This window comes from Malaclemys terrapin, chromosome 12 (assembly GCF_027887155.1).
Source record: "Malaclemys terrapin pileata isolate rMalTer1 chromosome 12, rMalTer1.hap1, whole genome shotgun sequence".
In the NCBI taxonomy this organism is placed as follows: Eukaryota; Metazoa; Chordata; order Testudines; family Emydidae; genus Malaclemys; species Malaclemys terrapin.
In genome coordinates, this window is record NC_071516.1 from 27,689,135 (window position 1) to 27,703,965 (window position 14,831).

Genomic DNA, 14,831 nt, shown 5'->3' on the forward strand with positions numbered 1-14,831 from the left:
GGGGCCCGGGACCCTGCTTCCCCGGCTTCCCCCCCTCTTGTTGGCCCTGTTTAGCCGGTCCGCCCTTGCTGGGGGGCCCGAAAAAATTTTTTCACCGGGGCCCGAACCCGCTCTCGGCAGCCCTGATCCCCCCTACGTGTCACACACTAAGACACTTGACATAGCGCGCATATTTAAAATACACAAATGCATATTTTGACTAGCTTGCTGGAAGTGAAGACTTGAGTCTGCGGGAGATGCGACCTTTGTGCAGCGCTCCCGGGAGAGACGGCAGTCATACAATTTTACACCGACCTACGTCAGTCCAGCACAAATAACTGTATGCAGGACACTTAGTCTACAATAGCAAACATCACGGAGCAGTTGCAATTCTAGGGTCGTCTTATGCCAGCATCTACTCAGTGGGGATGCAGGGACTTGCCAGGCTCCAAGCGCTGCATAGCCTCTTTTACTGCTTAGTTGAAATAAATATGCTTTTAGGCCTCGATCCAGCAAAGCACTTAAGTGTGCTTAACCTTGAGCATGTGCTGTTCAAGTCAGTGGAAGTCAATAGCCTGTTCTATTAAAGTCAATTCACACGCTTAAATTGAAGTACGTGCTTAAATGCTTTCCTGAATTGGGACCTTATTGCAGGAGGACTGGGAGTGAGGAAGGATGGACTGAGACCTCAGACCCTACCTCGCGTGGGTTAAAGCTAAAATCCATTAGTGAGTGGGAGGTACTCAGGTGGTGATTGAGCCAGAGGAGTCCCTAGAGAGAACACATATTTAGGAATAAAAATGGGCATGTTCCCGATTAAATACAGCTCAGTAAATATGGAAGTGATGATTACATGATAGGGGCAAAGGCAAAGAAAATGCCTGGATGCCTTAAACCTGGGTTATTTCTGTAGCTTTTAAGCCCGTTCCTTCACAATACCACAAAGGGAAGTGGGATCCCTAGGGGATTTCTGAACACACAGTCTTATTCCATTGTGACTTCTACTGCTGTGAATCAAGAGTGAAATCAATGTGGTGCGAGAGAGCTGCAGAATTTCCCAATGTGCAGCAGGGCAGACTGAACATACCACACTTGATTAGGATGATGTACATCAGGAGTGACTCCATTGAAGTCAGTGGACTTTATACTGTGTAAAGCTGGTTTAAGTGAGATCAGAATCAGATCTACTCTCTATATAAATTATATAAAAAAGGGAAAAAATAACAAGGGACTATGAGGTACTGTACCAAGCTTAAGTGAGCAGTTAGTCCAGCATTGTCATGTACATTGAATATTGCCTATATCAGCTTGGATACGGTAATAGGGTGATCAGATAGCAAGTGTGAAAAATTGGGACAGAGAGTGGGGGTAATAGGCACCTATGTAAGAAAAGCCAGGGGGGAGGGCTAGCTCAGTGGTTTGAGCATTGGCCTGCTAAACCCAGAGTTGTGAGTTCAATCCTTGAGGGGGCCATTTAGGGATCTGGGGCAAAATGAGTACTTAGTCCTTCTAGTGAAGGCAGGGGGCTAGACTCGACTCAATGACCTTTCAAGGTCCCTTCCAGTTATAGGAGATAGGATATCTCCATCTATTTATTTATAAAAGCCCCAAATATCTGGATTGTCCCTATAAAATTGGGACATCTGGTAACCCTACAGGATAAGAACCTAGTATGCACTTGCTCGGACTGGCTACATTGTGGTACTAATATGTGCTGAGTATAACTTGACTGTGACAGACTGGGAGTATGTGTGAGTAAAATTGTGAACACCAGGTTGTTTTGTGAACTCCATTTTGAGAATGCCATACTGTGACTGTAACCTTCACTTTACATTATAACCTCCTCCTTGGTTTAGGGCACCCAGGCAGTGCTGAAAACCAGTCAACTCTTGACAAGGGCAGCCTATTCTAAACAGCATGGACTCATGCTAGAGGGTGGGAGTCCTGGAAGAGGGCTAACACTGAGAGAGCCATGACTGGCCATCCCCATTGCAGGACTTTCCGATTGGAACCGTGGGCTTTGTACCACCAGGGCCTTGAAATGAACTATCTGCGCTAGTAATGTGGCTGTGAGGAGGGGGTTGGAATTTGTCAGCCTAAGCTTATGGATGGAAGAGCTGCAGTTTCTCCTTCTGACTAAAGAGGAGAGCCTTTCTTTAAAGAGGGGGGCTATTCCATTGTCACTTTTGAGCAGAAGTTGCTGGGGAGAGTGAAGGCAGAAGAGACGCTGCCTGGGCTAAGGACACTGACCAGATCTCAGGACTCACAGGAAGGCTTGTGTTCAGGAGTTTGTTGTTTTCCATAGAGCTGTAGGTCTCTTGGGATTTTTTAAGAGCAAAGTGTGTGCGTTTAAGCATTCCTTTGCTAAGACAGTGTTCCCTGCTTTATTGCACATAGTTAAACTCTTCAGGAACAAGAAAACCAGAGCTCCCACAGCCAGGTGGACACTGGGAGAAAGTGCCTAAGCAACTCATGACTCAGGAGCACTGAGGCACTGGTTCCGGGGTCAAGGCAGCTGGACTGCCGGGGTCCCACTATACCTGGCAGTGTGCCTGAGAGACACCCAGTGTTAAGAACAGTCACCAGTCACTGCCTAGACCAGTAGTAGTTGGATCCAATCATAACAGAATGGTCTCTGTCCAGACAAGGCAAGGTAGTGACACTTCGGGCATGTCTACACTTAAAATGCTGCGTTGGCGCAGCTGTGCTGCTGTAGTGCTTTAATGAAGACACTCTAAGACGATGGGAGAGAGCTTCTCCCATCGGCTTAGTTAATCCACCTCTGCAAGAGTCGGTAGCTCTCGCGCCGACATAGTTCTGTCTACATGGGGGCTTAGGTCGGTATAACTATGTCACTCAGAGATGTGGATTATTCTGTAGTGCAGACCAGGACCCACTCTACATTGAAATCATTGAAATCAACGTGCAAAAATACTCATGGTGTAAAGTACTATTCAGTGCGAGGAAAGGTCTAACAATCTATCATAATCCAACATAATCCAGAAACTGGCAGGTACAACCTGGGGTGCATCACCATTGCGAACATCTGCCATAGCACTTGTATATTCAGTAGATGAATAATGTGCACTGGTACGGAGCAGACGCAGCCCCATGCGACTTGTTGACACCAAGCTGAAAAAGTGATGTAATGCATCAAGGGAATCCTTAAATCAACTCCAGCACCATGGCTACCTGTTTTGTCTAACATCGCTCCCCTGCTGCAACATTCTGCAAAGCTCAGTGAATCCAGGAAAACAGTTGTCTTCCTATCCACCAAAGCCTTGACCACATCCCCCCTCTTCCATCCCCTCCCCCCCAATGTCTTAAGTCCCGCAAGGCTTTCTGGGAACATTCGTTTAGCCTCATGCAATCAGACTACGATCAGAAGGAGGCTTGGAAAGCAGATTGGGCTAAACAGGACTTAAAAAATAAGCACCTTGTGCTGGATCCCACACAGACGGTTCCTGGGTTTGACCTTCCACGATCATCTTGGTCAACTCTGAACCGAATCCGAACCAACCATGGTAGATGAGGACATCGAATGCACAAATGGAAAATCAAGAACTACCCGGTGTGCGAGTGTGGTTCCCCATGACAGACCATTGAACATATCACTACCTACTGCCCAATTTATAAATATGAAGGAGGCATTACTGCAAAAAATTCTCCTACTCCTGATATAGCAATTTGGCTCGATCAGGTGAAATTGCAGTTGCAGCCATTCGAAAGAAGATCATGTCTTTGAAATTCTGTACAATGTAGTGGGCTACCCATGAATTTGTGAAAATTTAACACCAGTCTGGTTCCTCCCCTTTGATTACATCTTTGACTTGGAGTGGTGGGACACATTCATCATGACAGAGTTAGGAGAACGGATTTGGTTTCTGTGGTGAAAGTGTCTTCCTAATCTAATAGCCCAGTTCCAATTTCATTCAGCACCTCAGATTTTGGCAATGAGCCGGATTTAAAATCCCCATCATGTGCAGCCTGGTACCCCAAAGCCACAGGGCCGGATTGCACCACCGTGTTTCTCATGGGTCCTTAGCTGGTTTGACCTCAATCTCACTACACAGAGGACAAAAAGCCCTGAAACTTCAGTTCAGTCAAATCCAACTTCTTCAATACAAAATGACCCTGAGAAATATGGACTCCTGTGATGTACTCCAGACTTTCACTAGGGGATGAGAGTCGAGCCCTGCCCATTTATAAAGGTAATATTATCTACTTTCTAAACCGGCTTCTTAATCTAACGTCCCTCCAAGTTTGGAGACAGGGTGATGTGCAGCTAAAAATACAGAGGCAAGCAGAAAAGTCAAGGCTAGCAAAAGGCATTTACAGGGTGACCGAAGACAAAAACAGAGCCTGAGCCAGAGCCGAAGATATTCCCATGGGTGAGACTGAAGCTTTCTCACATATGCTGCTGGTGTGACTGATGGGCTCTCACCAGCTGCAGGAGTCAGATTTCCCCCATCCAAACACAGGGGCTTCCCTCTCCCCTTCCCCCGTCTCAGGCTGGTGTCTTTTCTTTTAATTATTTTTAGTGGCAGCATGAAATGGAATAATGTGCAGGAACAGGTCATGCTAAGGTGTCAAGGGGTGAAACCTGATGCTTCTAGTGGGGTAGGACATTGCCTGGACATCAGAGCTACCAGTCATTGCACTGTGAGATGGGCTGGCTGATTCCTCAGCACCAGGCCTCACTCAGTGTCATTAACCCCTTGTGCTGCTGTTTCGTGTGCAATTAGCATTTCCAAGGTGGGGTGACTGGTGCATGAAGCAGCACCAAAATGGCTAACTCCAGCTGCAGGTTCCAGGTAGATTCACCTATATAAAAGCATGAGAGCTGTCATACTGGGTCAGCCCATGGCCCATCTTGCCCAGTATCCTGTCTCTGACAGTGACCCGCACCAGAGCTTCAGGGGGAATGTACAGAACAAGGCAATTATGGAGTGATCCACCCCAGTCTTCTATTCCTGCCTCCTGGTAGTAAGAGATTTAGGGTTATCCCGAACATGGGGTTGAGTTCTTAACCATCTTGGCTAATAGCTGTTGATGAGCCTTTCCTCCATGAACTTATCTAGTTCTTTTTTGAACCCAGTTATACTTTTGGCCTTCACAACATCCCACAGCAATGAGTTCCACAGGTTGGTTGTGCATTGTCTGAAAAAGTATTGAATCTTGTTTTTATTAAACCCTCTGCCTATTAATTTCATCGGTGACCCCTGTTTTTCAAATTGTAGGAAAGGGTAAATAACACTTCTCTATTCTTGCACAATCCACAGCATTCATGATTTTATAGACCTCTATCATATCCCCCTTTAACCATCTCTTTTTCAAGATGAACAGCCCTGATCTTTTTAGTCTCTCCTCGTGTGGAAGCCATTCCATAATTTGATCGTTTTTGTTGCCCTTCTCTGAACCTTTTCCACTTCCTCTGTATCCTTTTTGAGATGGGGGAAACCAGAACTGGACACAGCATTCAAGGGGTGGGTGCACCATGGATTTATACAGTCACATTATGACATTTTCTGCCTCATTTTCTATTCCTTTCCTAATATTTCTTAACATTCTGTTAGCCTCCTTGACTGCTGCTGTGCATTGAGCTGAAGTTTTCAGAAAACTATCCACAATGACTCCAAGATCTCTTTCTTGGGTGGTAACAGCTAATTTAGACCCCAGCAGGAGTGGAAAGAGGCGGAGCGGGGGCGGCACCTGTGCATCAAATGCCTCATTCTTCCAGAACCTTCCCACCAGCACTCTCCGACATTCCTGCCCACTTTGTCTCTATCATCCCAGCTGCTGCACTTCCACACTCTTTCCTCTAGATCCCTGTGATATTTCTTCTCTGTCATCCTGCACTTCCTGGGTGACACACAGTTCTACAACCTTCTCTTGATCTCGGTAGCTTTACTCTGCCTCCAGGGGCTGGTTTCTCGAGGCCGGATTCTGTTCTCATGTACACCAGGCCAAGTCAGGAGTAACTCCACTGCGGTTTCATTGGGATGAAACTGGCGGGAAGATCGGAATCACTCCCTATGTTTTTCCCAGGAAGAGGTCCCACGAGGAGTGGGACAAATTCTGAGTTTCGCCTCCTGATTTTATTCAGTCCTTACTCAGACAAATTCCATTGACTTCACAGGGAGTCTGCCTGAGCTGGAAGTGACTAAAACCAGAGTAAGGAAGTCCAGAATGGGCCCAGGGGAATGGAAAATTGACTAAGTATCTTTTTCAGGTAATACCTACTACTTTTTTTTTAAAAAAGGTTAAATAGTGCCATTTCTTCATGTGTGAATGCAGAGTATATAAGCAGAGAGCCCAAATCAGCCCTGGCATAAGAGGGCACCGCTCCCATTTACTTCAATGCACCACTGTGCACCATGGCTGTATGTGGTCCAAAGTATCATATCCACATGTATTACAAACACACACTCCGGTCAGTGAATCAGCAGCAGGCCACATCCTACCCACCCAAAATCTTTACAACATGGAAATCCAAAGTTAATGGAAAAGTCTTCTGCATTCCTTGCCATCCTCACGTTGCCTACCACACTGGTGGTAAGGCTCTCCAACACTAAGGCTCTCACTTTCATCCCCTAGAGAGAGCAAAAAGCAGCAGATACTCTGACTTCAACCTCACACTAATGCAAAACTTCAATGGTGACCACGCACGCCCGTTTGTCAAGAGATCAGCATATTTGACTGTCAGTTGGTCCATGCATGTGAGAGCTTCTCTGCCTTAGCACTGCCAAAGTCGCCATTCAGGTTTTACACTAAATGCATGATTTGCCTAACTTGTCTCCCATTGCTCACTAGAACTACCAAACCTCAAACCAATCCCGCTCCCTTGGCCACCATATGCTCAACACATGGTTGCACCAGTCCACCCTCTCCGTCGTCCTAAGGTGGCGCATGAAGAGCTGCAGCTAGCAAGATGTTTTTAGTGGATATGGCACTGGACTGGGAATCAGGAGACCTGGGGTCTACTCTTGGCCCTGTCACTGCCTTCTGTGTGACCTTGGGAAAGTCACTTCCTCACCCACCCTTTGTCTGTCTTGTCTAGTTAGATTGTGAGACCTTCAGGGCTGGTCCTGTTTATGTTCAACTGTTCAGCTTGATTCTGTTTAGCTTGGTAGACATCATAGACGAATACAGAGTCCCTGAATCTCAATGACATGGCTGATTTCACTGGATTTACACCAGTATAGCTGAGAATCTGCCCTTCCATGAACTGAAGAAAAGAATTTCACATTTGTTCAACTTCATTTAGGCCGGGTGACCAGATGTCCTGATTTTATAGGGACTGTCCCAATTTTGGGGTCTTTTTCTTATATAGGCTCCTATTACCCCCCCACCCCCGTCCCAATTTTTCACACTTGCTGTCTGGTCACCCTAACTTCATTGCCCTGTTATTTTCACCTGTGCGCCTTATTTTCGCTCTCCGACCTACATCTGGATTTTGGCAGGGAATAAACTGGGAAAACTAGAAATCTGGGCTCGGTCTCTATGCCATAGGATAAACTTTTAGGCAAGTTCACAAATTTAAAGCAGCAACAGGAGAAAGACTCTGCTGTTTTCGCAGGACTGACTTCAACATAAACAGCATTACAAAAATATTAATAGAAAACTCCACTCGGGCTTGCAAGTGCATCCATTCCCTTCCCTAGCTTGCTCTCTATACTGCATGGATTAAGGTTTGTGTCTTGCTGTAAGAAACTATCTCCTTCTGATATGAATGCTGCTGGAGCACTTCTAAAGTGGTTAGTGTATCGCAGCTGATAGGAAGAATCAATAGACCAGTGCATCAGTTAGCAAAGGGCTGACAAGCTATCTGGCACCTGGATGGTGTGGCTGGTATTAGTTTCCTGTCTGCTATTGCTCAAGTTGGTTATTCGCTGTTATCTCCTTGCTGATGTCAGACACACCTTTCGGGAAAATCTGACCTGAGAAGTTTTACAAAATGCACTTTAATCAGACAGACTGTGTCAATTTCAAGCTTTGGTGTAGTTCACTGAAAAAACTATAGCTTGGAAGAAAAGAGCTTTGGCTTGTGGAAAATAAAAATCGCCACTTCTGCCTTGAAGAGCAAACCAGACCATCAAGTGGAACTGAAATCAAAGGTACACATGAGCGTATGCACCGCTCTCCCATTCATGAACTTCAGAAAGAAAACACATTGCATGATTCCCAGCTGACAGCCCAATGCTCTGCCAGGGTGTATGAAGCATGATAGATCTCAGTCCTTCAGAGCTGAATGTCCTTTGGCCAGGAAGAAGGGTCTTTCCTCATCCTGAAACCTTAATATACCCTTTGAGGCTCTTCTTATGAAGAAGCCAGCAGGATATACTGATGGTCGGGTTTTCAGAAATAAGTGCACAAGAGGAAGCATGTGTTTCAGCATGCACCTGGGTCAGGCATGCAAACCTCTTCATGCGTGTGTGTGCTTTCACAGCTGCAGCACGTATAGGTGTATATTTGTTCTGTCCCAAATCTGATGGTTTGTTTTGACACGAACCACGTAACGAGCATGGCACTATGATCAGTTGGAACAATTACATTCAGTGTCTCATTAGATTTGTGTAATTACAGACACATGGAATGATTTGGCTCGGTAGAGAAAGATGACTGCTCCTATTGCCCGGTGAGCTATAGAGGAGCCTATGATTGACAATCTTTGATTGTGCGGCCTGTAAATGGTTGTATGTAAGCCTGAACTTTTTACAGCCTTTGTATGGTGAAAAATCAAGTAGTTACAGGCACAAGTATTGTGATTGGTTCCGACAGTTTCTTTTGTTGGCTCAAAGTTACAGGCACAAATATCACAGCTGAGAATTGTTCCTGCTAAAAGGGAGGCTGGTCTGCAACCTGGCTGTCCACTGGGTATAACGGGCTGGCCCTCAATGAGCAGCAGCAAATATCACTGGCTTCTCCCTTTCCCATTGAATCCAATGGCACAACTCCACTCAATTTTAAAGGAAGCAGGATCGGTCTTTTATTTGATTTAATCACACGAATAGGAAACTGCGACTGATGTATGACATTGCTGTATCGCTAACAATAGAATAAGAAATAAAATTACAAAAACTATTGCAGAAAAAAACAGAAATGGGAGGTTGATTACTAAGGGCTTGCTCCAACTCCCTCTAAAGTCAATAGAAATACTCCCAATGGGCTGGCATCAGGCCTTAACACAGACAGATAATGGCTATTGGCTATATATCCCCAAGCTAAAAAGCAGTTAGAACAAGAGAGCTCTTGCCTATAAAATAGAAAAGAGCCATCATGTCTCCCTCCTGCCTGTACCAAGTGTATGGGGCAGACTTCCTTTGCATGCTATTCCTTTATCTCCTCTGCTTTACTCTCCAAGCCTGATATTTGGTTCCATCTGAGTGTCACTGTTGGCCCGGGTCTCATATTGATCAGAGAAGAAAACCAATTCCCCCAGCTTTGCAATCATTGGGGTGTAAAGGCCAGCTTATCTGTCTTGGCAAGGAGGTGTAATGGAATCTGATGCAGCGAGTCAGCACTGAAGTGCGGATAGTCTCCCTTATTCTTTAGGCTTGACATTAGAGAAGCAATGCCCACACAAAAGCTCTGAGTGCCCTCGCAATAATTAGACTGGCAGTAACCATCTGGCAGTATTACTCCTGATATACAAACAAGGTAACTCTGCCAGCAGCAGCCTTAAATAATCAAATGGAGATAACAGCGTTGCTCAGCCAGCAGATAATGAAAGACAGAAGGGATCCCAAGACACCTTTCACCCCCAGATCATATCCAGGAACATACCCTCATCCTTCCCCCAAACCCAAACAAGAAGACAGGACATTAGATCCAGTTGGCGCTGAATGTCAAGGCATGCAGTCAACACTGATTTTATATATATGCGAGTGTAAGTGAGTGAGTTACCCCGTAACCTCCTGACAAAAATGTCTTATTATACTTCAGCTCATCACTACCCTTTCTGAAACAAGTGCTTCCCTTTAGAACAATATCCTCTCTCTTTACCCCTGGGTCCTCTAGGGACTACAGAGTTTGTAGGAGATGAATTTATTAATTCCAAGATAAGCCAAGAAAAAACACATAACAAAACCAGAACCGATAGTGTAAATGGTTTATCAGATCTGTGTTCTTTCGGCATGGCTGAATGCAGAGCTTTTCCCTAAATCAACTCTCTTCCCAAGGACTATTTCTAAGTTCAATAGAGTAAGTCTGGTCCTGCACTGAGCAGAACTCACTATGTGACCTGAAATAATGGTGTAGAGGCTGTGCAAATAAATTAACCTTCTGAGAACTACAGTTCAAGGGATTCCCAAGTTATCGTCACGATAAAACTTAATTCTAACTATGGTAATCATCCATTGCATTGGGTCAAATGTAGAGGTGAGTCCAAGCTGCTGTGATTTACATCTTCTTCCAACCCCATTAATGTGTAGGGTACACCAACATAGCCACCTTTAGATTCACACCCACTTACGGACGTGTAACACATACCTTCACCAATCAGCACTAAAAAATCCACTTTAATTCTAAGTGAGAGTATCCACCCAAGGGCTTAATGCAGTTTAACTACTCCACTTCACATTCACACCTGTAGTTAATTCGGATTAACTGTACTGAGTGTCCCCATGTGGACAAGCCCTAAATGAGTATACCGGAGTCTAACTGAGACAAAGCTGGCATAAGCTGTATGTTAAAGGACTAGAAAACAAAAGAATAGCAGCAAAAGCAAATAACAGGCTGATGTGAGAACGTGAAAGTTAAATAGCCCCTCCCTAGTTAACTTTCACCTTCTTCCTGTTCTGTAGTGTGTAAATGACAACATCTTAGACCTCTTTATACATCTGTAGCATGGTGTATGTAGGTCTAAGGGAATCAAAGGGCCTGATCCAAATTGAAGTCAACAGAAAGACTCCAATTGACTATGGCTCAGGACTTAGGTGACTCTAAGGGCTGATCTACACTAGAAAGTTAGGTCAACCTCCCAAAAAATCACTCCTTTGAGAGATGTAGTTAAGCCCTAAGCCCCAGTGTAGACAGTGGTAGGTTGATGGAAGAATTCTTCTTTCGCTCTAGTTACTGCCTCTTGGAGAGATGGATTTACTACAGCGATGGAAGAACACCTTCCATTGCTGCAGTAAGTGTCTACACTACAGCGCTAGTGTTTCTAGTGCAGCTATACCCTTAGCCAGTCTAACTTGCACCACCTCACACATCACCTCTGAACTGAGTCCCACGCCTCTGTCTTTATAGTGAACAAATGGGTCTTTTTAAAGCTATGAAGAGAACACACCATGTGCTTGCACACCACAACTTAGGCACCACATTGCCACTACCTAGGCTGAGCCTGACCTCTCCTCTATTCTGGTTCTGCATCCACCCCTCTTCTGTGATCATCAAGTGACAGGTTCCTTACAAACTACAGAGCACTGACATCCCTCTTCTCCTTAGTGAAAAGAAGACGGCATAGGACCCTACCAGATCCTTTGCCTCCTGGGTGCAGGAGAAGGTGGAAAGAAACCAAATCCCCATGGAGCCTATAAGATAGGGGTGCATGGAAGACGGAATGTTTCCTTTGTTGCATTATTCCCCATGCTCCTGATCAGATGCAACAGGGATGCAGTCTCTGCAGCATGGAACTGAGACAAAGGCAGCACCACTGCTCCCTAAACCTGCAGGACTTCGGTGGGTTAGCAGTGAAGTGCATTAGTCTTTCTTTGGCAAATACACTGCAGGGCACAAGCCTGCACTAGCTGGGCCGAGGGGGCTGTGAAGGTCTTCCCCATCATTACTTCCACACAGGACTGTCCCCCTTTGTTATTCTCCTTTTGTGCTTGTGGAGTTTACTAGAGACTGTAAAGTGCTGAGAAGTCCTGGGAACCAGACAGCTGAGTGAGTTCCCCTTATTCAGACTGTATAAATGAACAAAAGATTTCTCCGTCCATCAGGCTCAGAGCTGTCTCTGCCAGTAGGATGAGAAGCCACACACTTAAAGGGACAAAGGATCTGCTCTAGCCTCAACTGATCACCAGCCTCTGGAGAGTAAAAGTTGTAGCCTCTGGGGATGGGCAGAACCCAGCAGTCACCTTGCACCATCTACCCATGCTAAACACCAAGATTACAAAGCACTCAAGATATCTAAGTTGTTCCTCACAACAGTTCTGTGAGGTAGCAATTGCATGTGTTATCATTTCCACCTGACAGGTGGCAAGACGGAAGCAGATAGATTATTCATAATAATACCTAGTTCTTAAAGGCTACACAGCGAATCGGTGCCAGAGCCAGGCTTAGAACACCTCTATGACAATGCAAAGTGGTGGCAAGGCAGCCTCAGGTTCACCTGCAGGGGACATTCCCTGGCAGGCACAGAGCCAACTATGCTGAATCTGCTCCTTCTCCCCAGAGGAGCCCCCCAGCAGGAGGGGGCAAGAGGAGACATGGCCAGAGCTTTCCTATGCCTTAGCTATTGCCTGGAGCATAGGAGCCCTGGCAATTAACGTGCAAGTTGCTAACCTGCATCAGCACCCAAACCAGTATTGCACCCACAGTAGTTGTAGGAACATCCTTTTGCAAATGCAAGCCATCAGACCAAATGCGAGTAACTGCGTGTGCAGATGGATTGCCACACAATTTGTAGGCACATTTCAAATAACGAAGAAATCATAATAATGAATACCACTTTGCACTTTGATAACTACTTCTTCATGGGATCTCCAAAAGTTTTACAAACATCAATGCATTTACCTTATAGCTCTCCTGCAAGATAGGTCTTCTTATCCCCATTGTACAGATGAGTAAACAGAGGCCCAGAGTTACTGCAATTTGCCCAAGGTGAATAGAACTTTTGCCTCGATACTCATCCCTGTGTCATAACTGTGAGCTCATCCTCCCTTCCTGTGTAATAAGTCAGCACTTACTATCTGTGTGAAAACACCCCAGATGTGCGGGGGCATCCTCCACACACGTCACGAGGCCCAGTCCCAGTCCTGACTAGCTCACAGGCTAAGGAAGCAAGTGACAAATGCATTTAGATTGGTTAGGTATTTTAAATAAATATAGGTCTTTACATATTCATAGCACATTAATTACTCCTCACAATGCTCCTCTGACAGTTACGGTTGGGAGGTGGGGGCGATTTCAAGGGTGACTAAGGGAATTAAGCACCCAAATCTCAATGGAATTGAGCAGCCAGCTCCCTTACACTCCTTTGAAATTTGATTATCCCGTTTTTGAAGCTGGGAAGCTATGGGAGTGGTCCAAAGTCATTGGGAACAGAACTCAGAAGTTCCTGATTGTCCGTCTCACAATCATCCTTCTGGATGGAGCTGCCTCAGACCTCTGTTGAATATTTCCGGGTACAGCTAATACCTGCAGGGTTTTGCCTTTCCTGCCTACGCAAAAGGAGAATTCTCTTTTGTGAAGACATGGCAAGTAGGAGGGGCTGCACCAAACTCCCTCTCACTTGTGACTAAGGGCAGGTCTACACTTGAAAAGCTGCAGTGGCATAGCTGCCCCACTGTAGAGCTTCAGTGAAGAAGCTACTATACCCACGGGAGAGCTTCTCCGGTCGGCGGAGTTAATCTACCACCATGAGAGACAGTAGTTATGTTGAGAAGAGAAGCCCCCTCCATCAACATAGCACTGTCTACACCAGGGATAGGTAGATATAACTGAATTGCTCAGGGATGTGGATTTTTCACTCCCCTGAGCGATGTAAGTTTGTAGTGTGGACCTGGCCTCAGAATGGACCTGAACTGGAAGCCCAAAGCCAAACTACCCTGAGCTTTGGGACAGATAAGATCTGAACTCTGTGACCAGGGGTCCGTCTCTACTCATGACTTAAAACAGGATTTGAAGAAAGGTCGGCAGAGATGGAAAACATGTGCATAGAGTTGCCAATTTTCTAATCATACAAAACCAAACACCCTTGCCCTGCCCCGCCCCTTCCCGATGCCCCACCCCACCCCACCCCTTCTCTGAGGCCCTGCCCCCACTCACTCCATCCCTCCTCCCTCCATCACTTGCTCTCCCCCACCCTCACTCATTTTCACTGGGCTGGGGCAGGGGGTTGGAGTGCAGAAGGGGCTGCAGCCTCTGGGGTGGGGCTAGAAATGCGGGGGTTCAGGGGTCAGGAGGGGGCTCTGGGCTGGGGCAGGAGGTTGGGGTGTAGAATGAGGTGAGGGCTTTGGCTGGGGCTCTGTGCTCTGGGGTGGGGCTGGGGATGAGTGGTTTGGGGTCAGGGCCGGCTCTGGCTTTTTTGTCGCCCCAGGCAAAAAAGCCTACGGCCGCCCCCCCCCCCCCCCCCCCCAGCACGGCAGAGGAGGGCGCGGGGGGGGGAGGGCAGCCGGAGCCCTGGGAGGAGGGGGGAGTGCCCAGCCAGGGCTCCGCTCTCCCCAGCGGCCAGAGCGCCGGGGGGAGGGCGGAGTGCCCAGCCGGGGCTCCGCTCTCCCCGGCGGTGAGCCCCGGCAGGGGCTCCGCTCTTCCCGGCGGTGAGCCCCGGCAGGGGCTCCGCTCTCCCCGGCGGCCAGAGCACCAGGGGGAGGGCGGCGAGCCCCGGCCGGGGCTCCGCTCTCCCCGGCAGCCGGAGCCCTGGGAGGAGGGTGGCGAGTCCCGGTCGGGGCTCCGCTCTCCCCGGCGGCCAGAGCGCCGGGGGGAGGGTGGTGAGCCCTGGCCGGGGCTCTGCTCTCCCCGGCGGCCGGGGGGAGGGCGCCGGGGGTAGGGCGCCCGGAGCCCTGGGAGGAGGGTGGAGTGCCCGGCTGGGGCTCCGCTCTCCCCGGTGGCCGGAGCGCCGCGCCGCCCCCCTCCAGGTGCCGCCCCAAGCACAAGCTTGGTGGGCTGGTGCCTGGAGCCGGCCC

General features: G+C 47.4%; 1 protein-coding gene across 2 annotated transcripts in view; it reads right to left on the bottom strand.

Moving 5' to 3' along the window:
* Positions 1–14,831, bottom strand: part of RALY (RALY heterogeneous nuclear ribonucleoprotein) — a 281,278-nt gene that overhangs the window by 212,241 nt on the left and 54,206 nt on the right. The window lies entirely within an intron of this gene.